The 18,221-nt window shown below is 48.8% G+C and overlaps 1 protein-coding gene across 4 annotated transcripts in view; it reads right to left on the bottom strand.

The window, feature by feature from the left end:
• MARK2 (microtubule affinity regulating kinase 2) overlaps positions 1-18,221 on the bottom strand; it is a 73,346-nt gene that overhangs the window by 30,173 nt on the left and 24,952 nt on the right. The gene's annotated exons all lie outside the window — the stretch shown is intronic.

Below are 18,221 nucleotides of genomic sequence, written 5' to 3'. Positions count from 1 at the left end.
CCAACGGTGCCCACACCTAGTTGGCCCATGTTACAATACTTAGGGAATAAGAGAGGCACAACTTTTTGATCTTTAAAGTTGCCCACTCTCGACCCCAAGAGATAAGGGTAGAGGAAGGAAGATCACAACTTCTTGCTACCAGCCCCATTTCCCCTCTTTCAAGGCATTCGTTGCCCTTGAAGTTGGTTGGTTACTATCTGTCCTTCCTGCTAGACTACACTACAAAAGGACGGACCTTGGTATTTTTTTTTGAGAGAGTTTCTCTCTGGCCATCCAGGCTGGAGTGCAGTGGCGTGATCTTGGCTCACTACAACCTCTGCCTCCTGAGTTCAAGCAATTCTCCTGCCTCAGCCTCCCAAGTAGCTGGGATTACAGGTGCCCACCACCATGCCTGGCTAATTTTTTCTTTTTTTTTAGTAGACGGGATTTCACCATGTTGGCCAGGCTGGTCTCGAACTCCTGACCTCAGGTGATCTGCCTGCCTTGGCCTCCCAAAGTGCTGGGATTACAGGCGTGAGCCACTGCACCAGGCCAGGTCTGTCTTATTCATGGCCCAGAACAATGCCCAGCACAGTATTCAATAAAGTACTGAATGAATAAATGTGCACAAATGAATAAATAAGAAAACATGTTGCAGTGTCTTCATGACAGCCTCTGGGACCAAATGATAACTGATAGCCCACATCAGTGTACTCTACAAAAAATACCCATGAGGGTAGTGAGCCATGAGATCCCCTATCCCAGTGATGGATGAAAAGTGAGTGATCACCAAGGTGAGCTGGAGACAGACTCAGAATATAGGCACAGCCAGGGACCAGCAGCGCCCATCCCACTTGCTCCCCTGAATCAAGCCCTAGCTGTCCTTTCATCAGAGGGAAAACCCTCTCCTTCAAACTTCCTGCTGCCCATGACAACCCCCAGGTCCTCCCACTTAAGACAGTTCTCTCTGCCTCTCTACATTTAGTTTCTCTACTGCTTTGCTATCAAAACCATTGTGTCTTGCTGTGACAATGAATGCAACTCGAGCCATTCTAAGAGCTACCAATTGGGGACAGACAGTGACTTGTATAAGAATCTAGGAGACAATTATTTATTGTTTGCCACACTAAGAGTTCTGCTTTGATATTTCTTACTTGAACCAATGTACTGACTCTAAGGCCCTGTTAACTCTAGGGTGTCAAAATAATTTCACCCATACACACCTGCCTCCTGTCCTGCTGCACAAATCAGCATTCCCACCCTGCCCCCAACCCCTCCCCAAACTGCCTCCTGTTACAGAAAAGCAAAGGAACTAAAAACAGCAGCTGGGGAGCTCAGTTGACTCACCCAGCATAATCATCTCCTCCCAGAATCTCCCATCTTCTCCTGGGGTTTTTGCCAACACAAAGTAAAAAAGAAGCATGAGATCTTAAAAAAAAAAAAAAAAAAAAAAAACTCTCAGCATTTATGCAACAGTCTTTCTACCTGGGTACAGATTTAACCCTTTGTTTCTGCCCTTTCCAATGTGGTTTCCTTAAAACTTGCTTGTATGCTGAGGATAAGATCCAGCCTGGAGCTGGGAAACAGGCCTTCTAGACCCCCTAGTCCCAGCATTGCTTCTGGAAAGTGCAGAACAAGGCATGTGCCTCTTCCTGCTGCATCTTTCTCTGGAAGTGAACAAATACTGCCTCCCTACTCCTCCAGTTTCAAAGAGGGAGTTGAATAAGGAGGAGGAAATGTCAGAAAAAAACACTGGGACAAAGTTTGTTGCTCCAGAAGTCACCATGGCCAGAGGTCAGAGCGCATCAGAAACCACCCCAAGGCTGTCACTGCCACACTCACCTCAGAACTGTCTCCTTGTTGGGCCAGGCTGCAAAGTGACTACTCCACTTAAGTGACCACTAAAAATCCAACTGGCCGATCTTTCTAGAAGCAAGCCCTTACTGGGCTGCTCCTGCTGAAGGGAGAGGTGCTATCTTTCTCCTGCAGCAGATCATTAAAAAACCAAGCAGGAGAGGGCACCTAAGTTGTAGAATGAGGGCATCCTGTTTCAGGTGCTACTGGACTATGGATCAAATCAGCTGACATGGAGAACCCAGACAAACCTGCCCCTCAAGGCAATCACAGAAGACAAGGGTAGCTTTCCAGCAACCTTTCTGGGTAGGAAGAGGAGGGTGCTTCTTTTTTGTCATTTGGCATATAGGAGGACAACTTACTTGTGTGATAGATAGTGCCATCACCACAAAATATGATTTTTTAAATGTTTTTTTTTTGAGACAGAGTCTCACTCTATCGCCCAGGCTGGAGTGCAGTGGTGTCATCTCAGCTCACTGCAACCTCTACCTCCTGGATTCAAGTGATTCTCCTGCCTCAGCCTCCAGAGTAGCTGGGAGTACAGGCGCTCACCACCAGGCCCAGATTATTTTTTTTGTATTTTTAGTAGAGATGGGGTTTTACCATGTTGGCCAGGCTGGTCTCAAACTCCTGTCCTCAAGTGATCTGCCTGCCTCGGCCTCCCAAAGTGCTGGGATTACAGGCGTGAGTCACCGTGCCCAGCTGAATACAAAATAAAGAGACACTTCCACAGGCAAATGCAAATCTATTGCAGTATATTAGTCAAGAAATCCCCAAGTTACCAAAAGTTCTGTTCTGAGAAGGAACTCTTTCCATAGAAACATGTTACAAATGGTAGCTGTGTTCTCAGGCCAGCCCATGAGGTCCCAGCATAGTATTTCAAGGGGTACGTGAATCGTACTTAAGAGTTAAAACCATAGCCCAGAACAGGAAATGAATTCAGAGTTCCAACTCAGGACCTGGGAACAGATTTTTGCTCTCCAAGCACCATGGGCAGCAGACACTGGGGCTCCCTAGCCCTCAAGCTCTGGGTGAGGGCTTGAATCAAGAAGACTTAAGCCAGGTGCGGTGGCTCACTCCTGTAATCCCAGCACTTTGAGAGACTGAGGCGGGCGGATCACGAGGTCAGGAGATCGAGACCATCCTGGCTAACATGGTGAAACCCCGTCTCTACTAAAAATACAAAAAATTAGCCGGGCGAGGTGGCGGATGCCTGTAGTCCCAGCTACGCAGGAGGCTGAGGCAGGAGAATGGCGTGAACCCGGGAGGCGGAGCTTGCAGTGAGCCGAGATCGTGCCACTGCACTCCAGCCTGGGCGACAGAGCAAGAGAGACTCCATCTCAAAAAAAAAAAAAAAAAAAAGACTTGAACAAGAGAGCTTCAAAGCATTTGGGGTAGAGCTTAAGGCTGGGTAGGAGAGAGGGTCTGAGAAGATATAAACCCAAATGGAGATGAGGATTGAGGCTAGAGGAAAAGAATTTTAAATGGGTGCTGCCTTACACAAAAGAAGAGCTAATTAAGGAAGACCAGGTAGAACAACTTCCAGCTAGAGGAGAAAAGACAACCTGCAACAGTACCCTGACATAACAGGGGCAAATGCTCTTTACGACTGTCTTCCCTACTAGGCAACTGACGCGGGGGCTGTGCTTCATACCTGCCTTACTGGGCTTGCCACTGCTGCTGCAGTCTCAACCCTGCATTGAGAGCTGGATCCTGTTACTAAGTGGCCATGGCCTGGGCAGGTATCCTGGCCAGCTTGCCAGATCAACGGAGGATTAATTTGTCAGCAGTTAGGTGAACAGTGGAAAGCCCAAGCTTCTCAGGGAGACTGAGTATATGTCAGCTTATGGCTTTAGGCTGAAGGTGCCCCTCAAAGCCAACCACTGCTGTTTATTCACTGGCAGCAATGACAATTTCGCTCCAAGGGGCCCTTGCTGTTTGTACTTTCTACCTAGGAGCAGAGTATGGCAAACCAGATGACAGCCATTTTCCATTACATGTGCCTTATTAAAAAGCACTTTTTTTTTGAGACAGGGTCTCTGTCACCATGCCGGAGTGCAGTGGTGCGATCTTGGCTCACTGCAGCCTCGACCTCCCCAGGCTCAGGTGATCCTCCCACCTCAGCCTTCTGAGTAGCTGGGACTACAGGTGCCCACCACCATGCCCAACTAATTTTTGTATTTTTTGTAGAGATGGGGTTTCACCATGTTGTCCAAGCTCCTCCCAAGTGATAGGCATGAGCCACTGCACCTGGCCAAAAGGCACTTTTTATACTTAATTCATCCTTTCAGCATCCTATGAAAAGAGTCTGGGCTGGGTACAGTGGCTCACGCCGGTAATCCCAGCACTTTGGGAGGCTGAGGCAGGCGGATCACTTGAAGTCAGGCGTTCGAGACCAGATTGGCCAACATGGTGAAACCCCATCTCTGCTAAAAATACAAAAATCAGCCGGGCGTGATGGCGGGCACCTGTAGTCCCAGCTACTCAGGAGGCCCAGGTGGGAGGATCACCTGCGTCGGGGGAGGTCGAGGCTGCAGTGAGCCGAGATCATGCCACTGCACTCCAGCCTGGTTGACAGAGCAACACTCCATCTCAAAAAAAAAAAAAAAAAAAAAAAAAAAAAAAGAGTCTGATTGAACTGTCTAAGAGAAGGGAACGGCCCAAGGCAGCAGAAGACCTGGGCTTTGAGCTTTCTAACCTCTGTGGTATGAACCTGGGAATGGCACTCTTTAGTGAGATTAGCTCATGCACTGGTCGAAGCCCTCAGGAACCAGAACTACCCATTACAAGTGGCTGGGAGGAAGGGGGCCGCTTTTGGGCATTGTTAGACGTGCTGCTACACAGACTGTGGACAAAGGAATGCTGGGTGTTTTGAAGGAGGCAAGCAGCCAAGTCTGTAGCTCTCCACCTCTGAATTCACTCAGAGATGGCAGGGAAGAAAAGATGGCTCCAAGAGGAATACAGCTCCTACCCAACAAATCCTAAAAGGCAGCTCTAACTGGCAATAGGAATGGTGGCATAAATGAAGAACCAGAACCAAGGAAGAAACCCACCCAGGATACCTCTCATCAGTAGAATTTAGCTGGGTGGCCACAGGCCACGGCTACCCATTCTGTTGCTCTACATAGTTCATGCTAACTACCAAGGACAAAGAACCCCACAGCCATAAAGGGGTCCCTACCAAGTCTTGAAAACAGAAGGTAAACAATCAGAAATTACCAAATATCCATCTAAAGCATGGACAGCAATGCCTGGCAACATGCTGGTTATTTCTATAATTCCATATCCTTTCCCAACTTATTCTGTAGGTTGCCAGAAAACATAGCTTGGACTTCTTTACTCAAAGCTCATCATGAATTCTCTGCATCTCCAGAAGGAGATGGATGTTTTCTCCAAGAGAGTCCTGCAGTTGAAGGCTAAGTTCTGGTCATCTACGCACATGGCTTGAACTTGCACTTGGGTTCAAGTCTGCACCCAGGCAGAAAGGCTGCTGTATAAATGGAGCTAGAAAAGGCTCCAGCAGCTCAACCATTTTATCCCTTCCACAAAAGGCCACTGTACTCTCCCCTGATGAAAACACGCACATCCCGCCCTAGATGTATGGGCCTGGAAACTTTGCAAATCAACAGTCTTTATGGGAAATGTGATCAGTGTTTCACACACACATGCGTGTGCAGTGTGGCCAGAGTAAGTCCATTCTCATACACAGTGCTTACTGAAGCTGGGTGCTGCCTCTTCAGCTGTGAGATAAAGGAAACCTGTGTGCATGTGTATGGGGAGGGAAGTGATGGTGCTGGTGAAAGCTCAGCCACACTTCCAGCTCCTGAGTGTGTCTGCCATAGAATCCAGCAGCCTCTCTGGCAGCCAGGCACCCATCGCCACTGTCCTTCACACAACATAACAGGATCACTGTTAAGGAAGATGGGATTTTTGGTGTTGGGTTTTGTAGCCCATGAACTAGCATACATCTGCCCCATCTCAAGGGCAGTTTCCTGAAACAGCTGCAGGTCCTGGGCCCCTGCAGACAGGATTTGAGAAAGATAAACAAGATGCCAGAACTAGAAATTTTAGGGTGATAAGGGAATGAAAGTTGGCCACAGTGTCTCACACCTGTAATCCCAGCACTTTGGGAGGCTGAGGTAGGCGGATCATTTGAGGCAAGGAGTTCGAGACCAGCCTAGGTCACATAATGAGACCCCCATCTCAACAAAGAAAAATTAGCTGAGCGTGGTGGCTCACGCCTGTAATCCCACACTTTGGGAGGCTGAGGTGGGCAGATCACGAGGTCAGGAGTTTGAGACCAGCCTGAACAACATGGTGTAACCCCATCTCTACTAAAAATATAAAAATTAGCTGGGCGTGGTGGCGTGCACTTGTAATCCCAGGTACTCAAGAGGCTGAGGCAGGAGAATCACTTGAACCTGGGAGGCTGAGGCTGCAGTGAGCCGAGATCGCACCACTGCACTCAAGCCTGGGTGACAGAGTGAGACTCCACCTCAAAAAAAAAAATTAGCTGGGCATGGTGGCATGCACCTGTGGTCCCAGCTACTCAGGAGGCTGAGGCAGGAGGATTGCTTGAGCTAAGGAAGTTGAGGCTGCAGTGAGCCTTGATTACACCACTGCACTCCAGCCTGGGTGACAGAGTGAGACAGTCTCTTAAAAAAGGAGAAGGAATGAAATTGTCCTCTTCTCACAGCTGAAAGCCCTACCCCATGGGAGCAGACTTTTCCCACCTGGTCCTAAGGCCTCACACACACTCCCATTTACCTTTCTTCGCAGACCAGGATTCCTGCTGGTATCTCTACTCTACCCTGACAGCTCTACCATGTCAAGTGACCGTAGTATCTAACGCTGATGCTGGTTACCCCATGAAGAGATAACCAAGGTCATGTGAGCTGGGCCGACAAGTTCTGCTGCACTTGTTTATAGACAAGGGGATTAAAACAACCTGTCAAGGGAGGGGAGGGGGCAAACCCTGTGCACAGGGCAAGCACTGGCAACACAGCATAGAGGCCTCCCGCCAAGAAATTTTTTGCTCAAATATAAAGCAGAAATCTTTCACCAAACACCAAACCAGCTAACTATGCCAAATACCACTTATGATCAAGTGACCTTGAGGCACTGCTCAATTTTTCCAATGTTCTTTGGGTTTTTTGGGGGTAGAGTGGAGGGAAAACTAGGAAGGTAGGCAACATAAGGTCCCTAAAAAGCCCCAAGTTCAATTAATACCCAAGCAAAGCATGTAGGGCTGAAAAAAGAGGAGATGTCTTAAGGGTATATTTGTATAAAGCAAGCATTCAATTCTCAGATGCCTAAACTCCCAATCAGAAATCAAAATGCCAAAACAGAACTTTCTGTGACCACTTATGTTGGAATCAGGAGGAAAGTAATTGCTTTTAGCTGCAGTTCCAGTGCAGAGGGGATCAGGCAGCAGGGAGTCTGGACACCAGGCCAAAGTCATCCTCTCTAACCAGAGGGTCAACCTGACAATAACAGTCGCTGACCGCAAGACACAGGAAGGAAGAGGGAAAGGTGGTCAGCACCTGATCCCCTGGCCTCAGGCACTACAGGCCGCAGAAGCTATATGGCTATGGTGCAAAAGCTGACCCCTGGCTCTGTGAAGTTACAGGCTTTCCACCGCTCCTCTGCAAAACCATTTGTCACAGCCCCTAAATAACCAATCTTCAGGCCGGGCACAGTAGCTCATGCCTGTAATCCCAGTCCCTCGGGAGGCCGAGGCAGGCGGATCACCTGAGTTCGGGAGTTCAAGACCAGCCTGGCCAACATGGTGAAGCTCTGTCTCTACTAAAAATACAAAAATTAGCTGGGCGTGGTGGCGCATGCCTGTAGTCTCAGCTACTTGGGAGGCTGAGGCAGGAGAATCACTTTAATCTGGGGTGTGGAGGTTGCAGCGAGCCAAGATCACGCCACTGCACTCCAGCATGGGCAACAGAGCAAGACTCCGTCTCAGAAAAAAATAAAATAAAATAAACAATCCTCCCCATTCAGCAGGGTAGGGCTACTACTGGCTGGTTTCTGCCTCAGGCTCTCAAGTCTTAGCAGCGAGAGGATGTTTCCTTTTGGGTTTTCCCACAGCTGGCTGTGGAGGTTGGCAGAAGACTCAAGTGGTGCCCCTTTCCTAGCCAGCCAAAGGGGGAACGTGAAACAACTGCTGGCAGCCTGTGCTCCCACTCCAACATCCCCTTTCTCGCAAAGGAACAGCTACCACTCTCTTGACCTTTCAGCCCGTCTTGTTGAGGCCAGGGAAGATGCACCCAACCTAAGAAAACTGAAGGTAGTAAGTTAGCGACAAGAGAATGCAGCTTAGGAACTAAAGAACCTGGCTTTTGGGAAAAAAGGGATATTGTACTCTAAAGGATTCTAAGAAGAAACTCCCCAAACCACCCAGCCAGCTCTTCTGAAGAGCAGGGGTATTTAGGAGTGCTTTCCATATCCCAAGCTATTAGAGAACAGGGTGGCCTTGGGCAGACTTGGCAGACACCTAGCTGGGTCACCATCACCCCTAAGGAGACTGGTCTCCAGTAGCAGCAGAATGAGTGCACACACCTGCCACAGAGTGCCAGCCCGGGACAGTAACGTGCTCCAGAGTTCACATACTCATGCGCCCAGGAATCTCCTCCAGATCACTGCTGACATGCAGAGCAGGGAGGTGGACTGAGTCCCGCTCTGAGCTGGTCACTCCAGTTTGCCTGGCAGGGTGGGGGTGGGGGTGGGGGCAGGGAGAAGTGGGGGAGAGGAGAAGGAGGGGGAAGGGAGATTATGATTCTCTATTTTCAAGCCCTGCCTCTAAAACCAGGGAGGGAAGTGCCAGGGTTCCCATTGCAGGAGCTCCAATCTCTGGGCACTACAGAGCCAACCAGCTGCATAAGAATTTTGGAGAACGTGCACATCAAACAAGCTGGGAAAAGGAGGGGAAACCAACCACAGTAGAAGTGGGTTGGTCCCCTGCCAAGAACTCTGAATGGTACTCCTATCAGAACTAGAACATAGCAGGAGGTGGGCAGGTTTGTAGCCTCTGGGAAAAGGCAGGAGGGAAAGCAGTAAAGACTGGACAAGCATGGAAACAAAACTCACTCCCTGGCAGGAGATGACAGCCTATGGAGTCAGAAGTGAAATGCTGTCCCAGTAAACCTTTCCCAGTAGGACAATCACATTCTAACCTTAGGTCAATTTTCATATGCTTCGCCGGCTATGACCTGGACCCTGCAGTGTGGAACACGGTCACTTCTACAACCGTATAAGTTAAGGTCTGCACTCCAAGCACTTGTGAGGGAAGAGGGACTCTCATTGGCTGTGTTGTGCAATCTAGTCTGTGGCCAAGGGCAAAGCAGAAGCCACAGATGATGGGCCCTCCCACAGGGAGAGGAAAGCTCCTCCCTTTCCAGAACACAGCCCAAGGCTGCCACAGAGAGGTGCTGTTTAGTGACAGAAATATCTGTCAGGAGTGGCCGGAGGAATGGCCACTACGTACTTCCTCTTTCTCACCAACTGCTACCATCAGCCTCCACTGGCTGCCTCTCAAAAGCCTGCAGAACCTCCGGTGGCAGGAGTGTTCTCTGAGTCATTCCCTCAAGAGAAAAGGGAAAGTGGGCCTGAATCCTGGGCCTGAAGAAGCCTCACAGTGCCCTCAGCCAGCCCTTGCTGCAGAGCAAAAGCCAAGGATTGAAATCCTGGACAGCCTACTCTTCACCCACACCTGCACACAGCGAATAATCTTCACCCACACCTGCACACAGCGAATACTCTTCACCCACACCTGCACACAGCGAATACTCTTCACCCACACCTGCAGAGTGAATACTCTTCACCCACACCTGCACACAGCGAATACTCTTCACCCACACCTGCACACAGCGAATACTCTTCACCCACACCTGCACACAGCGAATACTCTTCACCCACACCTGCACACAGCGAATACTCTTCACCCACACCTGCAAGGAATACTCTTCACCCACACCTGCACACAGCGAATACTCTTCACCCACACCTGCACACAGCGAATACTCTTCACCCACACCTGCAGAGTGAATACTCTTCACCCACACCTGCACACAGCGAATAATCTTCACCCACACCTGCACACAGCGAATACTCTTCACCCACACCTGCACACAGCGAATACTCTTCACCCACACCTGCACACAGCGAATACTCTTCACCCACACCTGCACACAGCGAATACTCTTCACCTACACCTGCACACAGCGAATAATCTTCACCCACACCTGCACACAGCGAATACTCTTCACCCACACCTGCACACAGCGAATACTCTTCACCCACACCTGCACACAGCGAATACTCTTCACCCACACCTGCACACAGCGAATACTCTTCACCCACACCTGCAGAGTGAATACTCTTCACCCACACCTGCACACAGCGAATACTCTTCACCCACACCTGCACACAGCGAATACTCTTCGCCCACACCTGCAGAGTGAATACTCTTCACCCACACCTGCACACAGCGAATACTCTTCACCCACACCTGCAGAGTGAATACTCTTCACCCACACCTGCACACAGCGAATACTCTTCACCCACACCTGCAGAGTGAATACTCTTCACCCACACCTGCACACAGCGAATACTCTTCGCCCACACCTGCAGAGTGAATACTCTTCACCCACACCTGCACACAGCGAATACTCTTCACCCACACCTGCAGAGTGAATACTCTTCACCCACACCTGCACACAGCGAATACTCTTCGCCCACACCTGCAGAGTGAATACTCTTCACCCACACCTGCACACAGCGAATACTCTTCACCCACACCTGCACACAGCGAATACTTTCACCCACACCTGCACACAGCGAATACTCTTCACCCACACCTGCACACAGCGAATACTCTTCACCCACACCTGCACACAGCGAATACTCTTCACCCACACCTGCACACAGCGAATACTCTTCACCCACACCTGCACACAGCGAATACTCTTCACCCACACCTGCACACAGCGAATACTCTTCACCCACACCTGCACACAGCGAATACTCTTCACCCACACCTGCACACAGCGAATACTCTTCACCCACACCTGCACACAGCGAATACTCTTCACCCACACCTGCACACAGCGAATACTCTTCACCTACACCTGCACACAGCGAATACTCTTCACCCACACCTGCAGAGTGAATACTCTTCACCTACACCTGCACACAGCGAATACTCTTCACCCACACCTGCAGAGTGAATACTCTTCACCTACACCTGCACACAGCGAATACTCTTCACCCACACCTGCACACAGCGAACACTCTTCACCTACACCTGCACACAGTGAATACTCTTCACTCACACCTGCACACAGTGAAAGCACTCCCTTACTCCAGAAGATGGCACATGGCAGTGGGGGGAGCATCAACAGTCATCTCAAAAGGCACCCAGGACTGGGAAAAGAAGTGATGGCTTCATATTTAAAGCATGCCTTAAAAAAACAACTTTCTGTAGGCATGCACGTACACACACACACAAATATGTATATACACACACACAAACATAACTGATTTTATGTATGTGTGTGCAGGTATATACACATATACATGTAAAATTGATATCCAAATTAGATCCACATGGTTTCTGCATTTTTGCCCACACTGTATTATGAGCTGGCTGTCTCCCCTTCCCCGCCTGCAGCTCCAGACTAACTCTCTTCCCTTCCTAGAGTCTCATTCTGGAACCTCACTCTGGGTTCCAGCCACCTGTCTTCAAATGTAGAATGGCCTCTCAGACCTCAGGTCTTGGCCACAGCTTTCCACTGCCTGGAACACTTTCCCTCTAGCAGTCACTCCCATTCCTCTTTGTGGTGAGCCTCAGCTCAGACATCGCTTCCACCAGGAAGCTTTCCTGATCCCTGCGTCATTTCACAGGGTCTCTCCGGACATTTCCCAGCTCGGGCCTTCCTGCACTAGCACTTCATTGCTTGCTGAACAGCCTCCTTCACAACTCTTGTTGGCTGTCTTGTTCACTATTACACAGACTGAGAGCAGCATAAGGGAATTTCCAAGACTAAATCACTTCGTGTCTTCAGTGCCCAGCCACAGTGCCTGGCACCTAACAGGCTCTCCAGAAATGCTTCCCTAACTCACCATGGGAAGTCTCGGGGTCAGAGTCTTCTTGCTTTTCTCAGAGTGACTCCTCACCCAAAAGCTCTTTGCACAGCTCTGCTCCATGTGACCCCTTTTAGCCTGGGTCAGGGCTAGAATGCTGGTGCCCACTTTTAAATCATTCCCGGCCGGGCGCCACAGCTCATGTCTGTAATCCCAACACTCTGGGAACCCAGGTGGGAGGATCGCTTGAGCCTAGGATTTGAGACCAGCCTGGGCAATATTGTAAGACTCTGTCTCCACAAAAGTACAAAATACAAAATAAATAGTCATTCCCTAGGGCCTCTGGCACCTCTATGAACACAGTCTCTGGCAGGATTTCAGAGCTCCTCTCCAGTGTGTAGAACTGGGGCCTGCTACCCTTCCACTTGTCCTTTCCCAGCTTGCCTTCTGCTGTTGAGGGCTGCAGCCACCCCTCTGAAGTGATGGCAGTGGGGGCACGGTGCCAAGGGCCTAAGATCCATTCTACACCCAGCTCTGCACAAACAATTTATGTCACCTTGGGCAAGTCATTCACCCTCCTGGGACCTTTGTTTCTATGCTTATAAAATGAGGCACCAGAGACGAGCCCTGAGTGTCTTCCTGTGTGGATGCGACAGCCCTCAGTGCCTCTGTGCTCACAAGCCTTCCAGCTCTCTTCAAGACCACAGCAGGAAGTGGGCATCGTCTGCATGTCCTGAAGATCGCTTCCTGACCTTGACTTACGTCAAGACAACCTGCCTAAAAGTCTGGCTCCGGAAGTAAACCTCACCTAACATGCCTCAACACCAGGCTGGAAAATCTCTTCCACCTAAGGCTGAAAAAATGAAAAGCAACCTAGGTAGACAACTCCAGAAATCAAGATACTAAGCAGCAGCACACCTCAGAAACATGACAACCCTAAACTCTGGGTGCACTCAAGAAGGATCATCTCCCTCCCTAGACTTCATTTACTCACAATTTACAAGCTCCTGGCCCCTCCCAGACTCTCCACATACCATAAATGTGGCCACAAGGCACAGGGAAAGGCACAGTCTATTTCCAACAGGCCCCAGGGCTCTGCAGCCTTAGTTTGAGCAGCCCAGAGTAGGCACAGCTCCTGTTAGGGTAAGTGGCACACCTAGTTCCTAGCACCTGCCCCCACCTGCAGCATGATCCCCTCAGCTCGGCGAGTCTGCAGGCTTCCAGGTGGGGAGCTGCCTGCCTGCCTGCCTGCCGCAAGCAGGTAATCCATGAAGAGAAATTGAGTTGGCAAAGCCTAGCAAGCAGCAGTTTCAGCCTCCCTGCCCAGGGTGGGGGTGGGTGGGGTGAGGGGGGAGCAGGGAGGCAGGTACAAGCAGACCAGTTTAACAGGTCTTTATTTCCACCACCCCACACAGCTGGTGCCTTCTTCACCAGTTCAATAAAAAGAGATTCAAAAGTCAGATGGCGCTTTCATACCACACATCACAAAGACCAGAATCAAGGTAGAAGAAAATGGTCATCCTTCTCACTCTTCCCCCACTCACAGTGGTCTCGGAAAACATGGTCCCTAATCTCACAGTTCATGGGTCAATCAGGAAAAGCAACTGATCTGCTCTGAGATGCTCAAAGGAAAATCTGGGTCTTCACCATCATCAGGCGCTGAGCTGGTGTGAAATCAGTTCTTCCCGTGCCATGCTCCTGGGCTTTTCTCCCACTATAAATAACTCCAGCCTTCTGACAGACCACATGATCTCTCCAACGCTGGACAAAATTCCCAACACTAGTGTTCCTCTGCCCACCCATCAAAAAGGCAAGACTGAACCCACTGTAACCAGGAGCAACAACGCAGGCAGACACATTGGTGTCAGGGGCAAGGACAGAACTCAGCAAAGCCGGGAGGGCTTGGCTCTCTGGCTCTGGTTCCTACTCCAGGAAGCCAGACGATTTCCTCAGCAGTGCATCCTCCCTGTGGTTTCCTCTCCGAGTTCTTAACACAATCCAGCAATGGTGTAAATCTTCTCCCTCATCTTCTCATCCTGAAAAAGCACTTCTTTGTAGTCATTACCACACCTACTTAAGATACTGGTTAAAACTTGTGACTTACACAGCCAAAGAATCAGATAGACAGATATCTGATTTACAAACCAATATGGACACACTTCCCTAAGGGTAACTGTAATGGAGAATACCCATGTTACGATTTTTTTTATTAATTTTTTTTATTTTTTTGAGACAAGGTCTCAAGCAATCCTCTCACCTCTGCCTCCCAAGGAGCTGGGACTACAGGCCTGCACCACCACACCCAGCTAACTTTTCTATTTTTTATAGAGACAAGGTTTCACTACGTTGCCCAGGCTGTTCTCAAACTCCTGGACTCAAGCAATCTGCCCACCTCTACCTCCCAAAGCGTGGGGATTACAGGCATAAGTAACCGCACCCAGCCTCATGTTACAATTTAAAAAAATTTTTGTTTCACAAATAATTCATTGAGAGGAGACCATGTCCAAAGTACTCCAACAGTTTCTGGGTGTCCAAAGTGATACAGACAAGGATAAAATACAGCCCAGCCTTCAAAGAAGGTAACAATCTAGTAGGAGATAAGCACAAATCACACAATCCAGTGTGGGACCCAAATCCAGGAACTGAAGTTATGGTCAGCCTATTCCCCCAATTTACTGTCTATGGCTTTTGTTTTTTTTCAGAGGAACAATGGGCTAAGAGAGATCTGAAGATCCCTGTGTCACTTCCAGCTAGGACCTGGCCTTCCATGAATGAGGATGCCTGCCCACGGCATCAGTCATGGTGAGAGTTAGGCAGTGCTGGAATGAGAAGAAGCCAACTCTGGGAAACTCACTGAAGAACCAGTCATTTAGCTTTTCTTGTCTTTCATCTCCCTCTGGAAACTTGAGACAGGCCCAGTACACAAGCAAAGGTGACATGAGAAGCGCTTAAAAAACCCAAGTTGAAAATAATGCCACTCAAGACTCTTGGTAATGGAAATGAAGTTGGAAAAAGCCCCTTACAATACCAACAGAAGAAGTTCTCTTGGGGAGGAGGTGGAAGGGATTCCTGAAGTTCTATATCCAAAACCCCAGTATCACAATGCTAGCTGTGACCAAGGAGGCACATTTATATATTTTTCCTTTACTTCCCAATTATTGGTTGTCTGGTTTCCCTAATTCCCATTCAACCAGTTCTATAGCTCAGCCCATAAAACTATACCTTGGCCAAGTATGGTAGCTCACACCTGGTATCTCAGCACTTTGGGAGGCTGAGGCAGGTGGATCACTCGAGCCCAGGAGTTCAAGACCAGCAAGGGCAACATGGGGAAACCCTGTCTCTACAAAAAATGCAAAACATTTGCTGGGTGTTGTGGCACATGACTGTGGTCCCAGCTACTCAGGAGGCTAAGGTTGGGGGATAGCTTGAGCCTGAGAGGCGGAGGTTGCAGTGAGCCAAGATCATGCCACTGCACTCCAGCCTGGGTGAGAGAGTGAGACCCTGTGTCAATAAATAAATAACTGTACCCTTATCCATCAGGCTACCAGCAGGTTCAGAGCTCTTCAGGAAGACAGCAGGGAGGAATGAATACTAATTCCTGACAGTGCCTGGCAAGAAACAAAATTCTCTAGACAGACAGAAGATTCTATGACATCTAAAAAAAGTCAGTTAATCAGAGCCTGGGGGGTAAAGATTACGGCCCCAGTCTACTGTTAGGAAAAAGACACAATTCTGAATCTAGTTCTCCTATCTTAAATGGGAAAAGCTAGTGAGACGGTTGGTCCAAATCACCTCAAAAGAAAATTACTTCTTGAAATTAAAACAAAAAACAAAAAAACAGATGAGGGTGAATGGGAATTGGTTTATTTAAAATCTTTCCTGTACAGTAGATAGTGGATTAGCTACACAAGCCTCTTCGGAAATGATGTACCAAGAGGAATTTGATAATAGAAGCATTCTGAATGTGAAACTGGGAGTTCAGCACCTAAACGTTTCTTATTGAGAAAAATCCTCACACCACAGTCATAATGAAGGTTTAACATCAGTGTTTGACATTTTGTCATTAAGAGATTGGTTGTAACAGTCTGGATTTGGCAGTCTGCCCTATCGGCTGTTTCACAAGCAGTTTCTGTGGTTTCAAGAAAGGCAGGGTGTTTGCTTTTAAACACTACTTTTTTTTTTTTTTTTTTTTTTTTTTGAGACTGAGTCTCGCTTTATTGCCCAGGCTAGAGTACAGTGGCGCAATCTCTGCTCACTGCAACCTCTGTCTTCTGGGTTCAAGCAATTCTCATGCATCAGCCTCCCAAGTAGCTGGGATTACAGGTGCACACCACCATGCCTGGCTAATTTTGGTATTTTTAGTAGAGACAGGGTTTCATCATGTTGACCAGGCTGGTCTCGAACTCCTGGCCTCAGGTGATCTGCCCGCCTCGACCACCCAAAGTAACACTATCTTAAAATATATATTTCAGAATAGGGTCCAATCATTCCAAGAGAGAAAGAGGGAAGGAAAACCAAATGAAATAAAGGAATGTGGTGCTACCAAACAGAACAGGAGCACACCAGAGAGCAGGGTAGAAGAGACATATTCACCACCGGCACCAAAATGGCAAGACAAGCCAACTTAGTACTTCTTACTACCAAGTTAGAAAATTAGGACACAAAAGTGGCACTAAAGACATGAGCTTAATAAAAGGAAATCCCTACACGAACTTCATCTCTCCAAAATCAACTTACCTGGCCCAAATCTATCTGTTTACTTGAAAAAACACAACAAAACCACCCCAACGGTGCCACATCAACGAAAAGGACTGTCATCAATTAGCAGCCACACCTCTCTGCCAGCATGAGATGTCGGTAATTAAGGTAGAGATTTTTCTCCCTGGGAATACAAGTACAGAAGGGCAGAGCCCCTGTGGACCTAACCCATTATGACAGCCTTTTCATTAGGAAGGAAAGCACTGCCACACTCTCCAAGGAAGCCGCGGCCATAGCATTAAAGAACACCTGAGTGAATAGCAGCTACCTCTGTTGAGAGATAAAAATGTATTGGAGATGGGGTACGGGAAGGGGCAGAACCACTCCGAAGAAAGCCAACAGGCTGTCTTTCTCAAAAAACGTACATGGACCTTGGCTTTTCCACTCTTAACAAAAAGGGCACCTGTGGTCCCAGCTACTTGAGAGGCTGAGGTGGGAGGGTCGCTTGAACCTTGGGGGCCGAGGCTGCAGTGAGCTGAGATCACACCACTGCACTCCAACTTGGGTGACAGAGTGAGGCTCTGTCTCAAACAAACAAACAACAAACAAAACACCAAAGAGATGGGTTCTAAAGTAGTTTAGAAATTGCACATAACTACATAACTGGGCTGGATACAATGGCGACTGCCTGTAATCCCAGCACTCTGGGAGACCAAGGCATGTAGGTTGCTTGAGGCCAGGAGTTCCAGGCCAGCCTGGGCAACATGATGAAACCCCATCTCTACAAAAAGTGCAAAAAATTAGCCAGGCATAGTGGCACACGCCTGTAGTCCCAGCTACTTGGGAGGCTGAGGTGGGAGGATTGCTTGAGCCTGGGAGGTCAAGGCCGAGATTGCATCACTGTACTACAGCAGCCTGGGCAACAGAGTCAGACTCTTGTCTCAAAAGAAAAGAAAAGGCACATAACTGTGATTTCGGATAAGTAAATCTTATTTATTTATTTAATATTAGAGATGGAGTCTTGGTTTGTTGCCTAGGCTGGTCTCAAACTCCTGGGCTCAAGTGATCCTCTCACCTTGGCCTCCCAGAGTGCTGAGAATACAGCTGTGAGCCACCGACTACATCCAGCCCTAAGTGATACTTTAATCAAGGGCAACAGAGCAGGCACAGTGGCTCACGCCTGTAATCTCAACACTTTGGGAGGCCAAGGGGGGTGACGGTCACTTGAGCCCAGGAGTTTGAGACCAGCCTAGCCAACAAAGCAAGACCCCATTCTCTACAAAAAATAAAAATAAAGCCAGACATGGTGGCTCATGTCTGTAATCCCAGCACTCCGGGAGGCCGAGGTAGGCAGATCACCTGAGGTCGGAAGTTCAAGACCACCACCAGCCTGACCAATATGGAGAAACCCCGTATCTACTAAAAATACAAAAAAAAATTAGCTGGTGGTGGTGCATGCCTGTAATCCCAGCTACTCGGGAGGATGAGACAGGAGAATTGCTTGAACCCGGGAGGTGGAGGTTGCAGTGAGCCGAGATCAAGCCTTGCACTCCAGCCTGGGCAACAAGAGTGAAACTCCATCTCAAAAAATAAATAGGCTG

This window comes from Nomascus leucogenys, chromosome 4 (assembly GCF_006542625.1).
Source record: "Nomascus leucogenys isolate Asia chromosome 4, Asia_NLE_v1, whole genome shotgun sequence".
Lineage (NCBI taxonomy): Eukaryota > Metazoa > Chordata > Mammalia > Primates > Hylobatidae > Nomascus > Nomascus leucogenys.
The sequence above is the reverse complement of the archived record's forward strand: the minus strand, read 5'-3'. Positions and strand labels throughout refer to the sequence as shown.